Genomic DNA, 6,000 nt, shown 5'->3' on the forward strand with positions numbered 1-6,000 from the left:
ACTTTAAACATGAATGGGTGTTGGATATTGTCAAATGCTTTTTCAGAATCTAAGAAGGTGAACATATCTATTTTTTTCTTTCTATTTGTTTATGTGGTGGATTACATTGATGGATTTCCACATATAGAACCACCCTGGGATGAAGCCTACTTGGTCATAGTGGATGATATAGTTCATGTGTTCTTGGATTTGGTCAGAAGTATTTTATTGAGTATTTTTGTGTCAGTGTTCATATGAGAAATAGGTCTGAAATTTGCCTTTTTTGTTGGGTGTTTGTGTGATTTAGATATAGGTTACTGTGACCTCATAGAATGAGTTTGGTATTGATCCTTCTTTTTCCATTTTGTAGAATAATTTGAAGAGCATTGGCATCAGCTCTTCTTTGAAGATATGGTAGAAATCTGCACTGAAACCATTAGGCCCTGGGCTTATTTTGGATGGGAGAGTTTTGTTGACTCTCTTTTTTTGAGAGATATAGGACCTTTACCTACTCTTGGTTTAACTTTGGCAAATAAAATCTATCAAGAAAACTGTCCATTTCCTTTAGATTTTCAAATTTTGTGGCATATAGGCTTTTGAAGGAAGACCTAGTGATTGTTTGAATTTCCTCAGTGTCTCTTGTTATGTCCTCCTTTTCATTTCTGATTTTGACCATTTGGATTTTTTTTTCTCTGCCTTTTAGTTAGTTTGGTGAAGGGTTTGTCTATCTTGTTGATATTCTCAAAGAACCAGATCCTGGTTTCATTGATTTTTTTGAATTGTTTTATTTATTTCTAATTCATTGATTTAAGCTCTGAGTTTGATTATTTCCAATTGCCTACTCTTCTTGGGTATGTCTGCTTCTTTTTTTTCCAAAGCTTTCAGCTAACCATTAAGTTGCTTGTATGAGATATTTCAATGTTTTTTCTGAAGGCACTTAGGACTATGAATTTTCCTCTTAGCACTGCTTTCATTGTGTCTCATAAATTTGGGTAAGTTGTGCCTTCATTTTCATTGAATTTTAAAAAGTCTCTAATTTCTTTTTCTTTTTTTTTTTCTTTTAATTTCTTCCCTGATCCAGCTGTCATGGACTAGAGAGTTTTTAAATTTTCATGCATGTGTAGACTTTTTGTTATTTCTGTTGTTGTTGAGGTCTAGTTTTAGGCCATGGTGGTTTGATAGGATACAAGGGATTATTTTGTTCTTATATCTGCTGAGGCTTGCTTTGTGACCAACTATATGGTCAATTTCTGAGAAAGTTCCATAAGGTGCTGAGAGGAGGGCATACTATTTAGATTTTCGGTGCAAGGTTCTGTAGACATCTATTTGGTCCATTTGATTTAGGACCACTATAAGTGTCATTATTTCCCTATTTAGCTTCTCTCTAGATGATCTTTCCCTTGGTGAGAGTGGAGGGTTGAAGTCTCCCACTATTAAGGTGTTGGGACCTATGTGTGATTTGAGCTTTAATAATGTTTCATTTATGAATGCAGGTGCTATTTTATTTGGGCCATAGATGTTCAGAATTGTGATGTCCTTATGGTGGATTTTTCCTTTGATGGGAATGAAGTGTCTCTCCTCATTTTTTTGATTAATTTTGGTTGAAAGTCTATCTTATAGATATAAGGATGGCTACTCCAGATTGTTTTCATTGTCCATTTGCTTGAAAAACCTTTATCCAGCCCTTTACTCTGAGGTAGTGTCTGTCATTGTTGCAGAGTTGTGTTTCTTGGATGCAGCAGAATGTTGGATCCTGTTTCTCCAACCATTCTGTTAGTCTGTGTCTTTTTATTGGAGAGCTGAGTCCATTGATGTTGATAGATAATATTGTCCAATGGATGTTAGCTCCTTTTATTGTGGAGTTGGTGGTGATAGTGTGTTTGTGTGCTTGTTTTCTTTTTATTTTTTGTTATGAGGTTATCTATGTCCTCTGGTTTTTTTTTTCCCCCTGTGGTTGATTTTGTTAGATTGGAGTTTTCCTTCTAGTATCTTCTGTAGGGCTGGTTTGCTGTGTATATGTTTATGTTTAGTTTTGTCATGGAATATTTTATCTTCTCCATGTATGTTGAGTGAAAGCTTTGCTGGATATAGTAGTCTAGGTTGGCATCTGTGTTCTCTTAGAGTCTACATGACATCTGTCCAGGCCTTTCTCACTTTCATGGTTTCTTTTGAGATGTGTGGTGTGATTCTGATAGGTCTACCTTTGTATTTTTCTTGGCCTTTTTTCCCTTGCTGTTTTTAATATTTTTTCTTTGTTCTATAGATTTAGTGTTTTGACTATTATGTGACTTTTCTGGTCTAGTCTATTTGGTATTCCATAGGCCTCTTATATGTTTAAGGACATCTCTTCCTTTATGTTGGGAAATTTTTCTTCTATGATATTCTTGAAAATGTTTTCTGGACCTTAAAGACTGGAATCTTTTTTGTCTATTTCTATTATTCTTACATTTAGTCTTTTCATAGCTTCCTTTATTTCTTGGATATTTTGTGTTGGAGACTTTTGCAATTTTTTTTCTTTGAGTTATCAATTTCTGCAATTGTATCTTCAGCTCCAGGGTTTTCTCTGTGTTTTCTTTATTGATTCTAGTTCTGTTTTCATGTCTTGCACCATTTCCTTCATCTATTTGAATGTGGATTCCTATTTTGATGGGATGGCATCTGTTTTATTTTTTTATTTGTTTCCTCTTTATGTGCCTCTAATAACTCAATAAACATAGCTTTAAAATCATTTCATGTGTTTCCGATGAGTTAAAATATCCACTGATTTTGGGGCTTGCTGGTGAAGCCATGATGTCCTGATTTTTGTTGGATGTGTTCTTATGCCTGCCTCTAGCCATTTGACAGTCAAGGAGCCTTTGTTGTTTGTTCCTGCAGAGTGTACTGCAGACTGGCTTCATCTGTCTCTGGAGTCTGGAGTATTCTTCAGGAAGATGAGAGAAGTCCACCAGTGTGAAAGTGGATGTTAGTGTTTCAGATGCAGCTAAGGGAGCAAGGTTGCAAGTATGCAAGCACAGGAGTGTTCCTGGATTTGTGCCAGCCTGGAAGGATGTGTGAGGGAGGAGAACAAGCAAGTGCAGGTTGTACTACAGGTTCAGTTTGAGGGTGCAGTGCGCATTTGCAGGTGCTCTGAATGGCTCAGTGGCCCACAGGCCTTTCTAGGTATTGTGCTCTAATCATTTAGATGCGCCTGAGCAGTACATCTTGGTTCCAGGAACTGTTTGCCTACACTCCATGGGTAAACCTACAGAACAAGGGCTTCAATGTTGAAAATCCTGTCCCAGAGAACCCTTTATTGCAAGAGATCCTTATACATCAAGGATGTGTGTGTGTGTGGGGGGGGTTCTGATGTCTGGCTGTTAGTGTAGAGGGACCCTGATGTGGGGACCATACCTACTCTCTTGCAGAAGCACTCACTGGCATGTGGGTGTGGAAAACACTGAGGGAACTTGAACTCACTCACAGGTCTGTGTCTAAAGTGCAGAGGGCCTGGTCATACTCACTGGCAGGCAGGCATGCAAAGCACAGAGGGCCTGTGAAACACTTGCAGGTATATGTGGTAAGCTCAGAGAGCCCACAGTTTTCTGCTCTCAGATTTGGGTCCCCAGTTTGGCCTTTAGAGTAAGGAAGCCCTGTATCCTGTACATGAGGTTATGTACTCCCAGCCATGTCGCTGGAGCCAGGGAAGGTACAGTCATATGTGTTGGGTGTTGATAGTTTGCTACTGTCAGACTCTGAAGATGTCCATAGGGGTGGGGGGCTGGATCCAATTTGTTCCAGCTCACAGGTGATCCCCTCTAGCCCAGGAAGCCTCAAAGTCAATGCTCCAGATTCAGCTGCCCATCCACTCACCAGTTTTGAAGTTTTGGATCTTCTGCCCTTCAGAAACATTGCACACTGTTCTCCTCCATCTTGGAGCCCCCCCCCTTAGCATAAGACACTTCTTTTCTCCCTCTTTGGAGTACTCATTAAAGAACCTAGAAGTATTCAGTAAGGACTACTATTTTTCTCAACTTATTGTACTGAAATTTAACTATTTTTAAAGATGAGTTAACAGTTGTGGACATGAAATGAGATGTACAAGTAAATAAAAAGTGTAATTATTGACTGTTGACAATTTTTATGACAATGTGCTGTTAATTTGTAAATTAGAACACTCACACAATGTTCTAGTACTTCTAATAACACAATTAACTTCAATGGATTTCTGAAATAACACTAAAATTCAATGATTAAAATATTCTCCTGTTATAGGTTGAAACAAGGCTTTTGACCTTTCAAAATTATTAATTGTATCCAAAATAATATTCTAATAAAATGTACTGTTGAAATTGGTGCTTTAGACTAAGATGAAAACCTTCTAAGGGAGATATTACCTACATTTGAAATCATTTCTTATTTTAATGACATTTAGTAGTAAATAACCTAGTTGATTATCCTAGCAAAATATTAATATCCTCAATTATTTTTCATTTTGTTTTTTACCTCTTGCTTACATTCATAAACCTTAGTGGAAATCTCAGCAATAGGGATTGAAGACAGAACTGGTGAGAGAATGAGCCAATGTACACACAAAAGTTATACAAGGGAGCAAACATAAAGACTATAAAGTGGCAGTGAACAGCCAGGAATTGGTCCCAAACTTGTCTGCAAACTCTAAAACTTTGTAAGGCAACAGAGCAGGACAGAAGAGTTAAAGTTACATAAGAAGGAAAAGAATCTGTCTGATTTAAACACAGCTAATAAAATTCACTGTAAAGGCCTACCTGCATGTCAACAACATCCCCCTTTCCTAGAAATATGTCACATAAGAAAGTAAAAGTAGTCATGGGTCACGGGGTCTAAGGTTGTATGACCTTTGCACTTAACTTTACTCCTTTTCAAAAAGTGTCACTGGAACATCCTGAGATCCTTCTAAATGATGTTAGAAACATTTATAATCAAAGTATGATCATAACTCTATGGCTTTGTAGTAAAGATTCTTGCATTTCCCCTTGATATAGTTATTTTAATAGTACTCAGTCCTGTACAGTGTTCATCAGAAATCATCTATGATCTTATTTACTAAAAATCTTCTGTAAAGATTACCTTAGAAACCCTAAACAACTTAATTTCATAATCCACCAAAATGCAATATCTGTGCGTATCTTCCAATGTCCACATTAAATCTATGGGAAAAAAAAGAAAATTATAGTTAATAAAGACCTCCACTGCTTCATACTGATTAATCCTGTTTTTATTTCTTGAAGCAAAGCCAAGAATCCTGGTGTCAACTGAGTGGAAAGTCTAAGAAACAATCCCAGAGGCTGTATCTCCCATTCTATTTGACACTGACCAACTCTCCTGATGGATATTCATTTTGTAAAACATCTATGTTGTCAATAAGAGTATACTAAAACTGCATTAAATGATGAGCTTGTCTTTCTTGGATGTTATTTAATAAGATGAGGATGACATGCAAATGAGAATTATAACATTAAACAAAGCAAAATTTCAGATGTTAAAAAAATAGTCATTCAGCATCTTTTATCAGGATTGTATTTTATGGACTGATAGTATATCAATATACATTATACTAAAACATTCCTGGTTTCCACTTGCAAAGCACTTCATGTCCAATAGGGCATGCTTGGTCTTTGTTAAGGAGATTTTTGTTTAGAAGCAGAAAAAAAAATCACGTCTATAAAACCATTACCTTGGGATGAAAAGACAGCTCGGTGACAAAAAAGCATATTGCTCTTCTAGAGCACCGAGCTCTGTTCCTCAGACCCATGTCAACTGGTTCACAACTGCCCATCACTCCCACCTCATAGTATGCGGCCTCATCTGTGGTTCTTGGCTGGCGCTACATCAACGAGAATACACTCAGACACACAAAGACATCACATAAGTAAAAATTATTTTAAGTTATCTAATATTTGATGAGTATTCTATACCATATATTAGTTTAATTGTGTTTTGTATTCATGAGGTGCAGGTGTTTGACATTACATATTAATTTTATGAAAAAGTTATTGTAAAAGA

This window comes from Meriones unguiculatus, chromosome 2, assembly GCF_030254825.1.
Source record: "Meriones unguiculatus strain TT.TT164.6M chromosome 2, Bangor_MerUng_6.1, whole genome shotgun sequence".
Taxonomy (NCBI): domain Eukaryota; kingdom Metazoa; phylum Chordata; class Mammalia; order Rodentia; family Muridae; genus Meriones; species Meriones unguiculatus.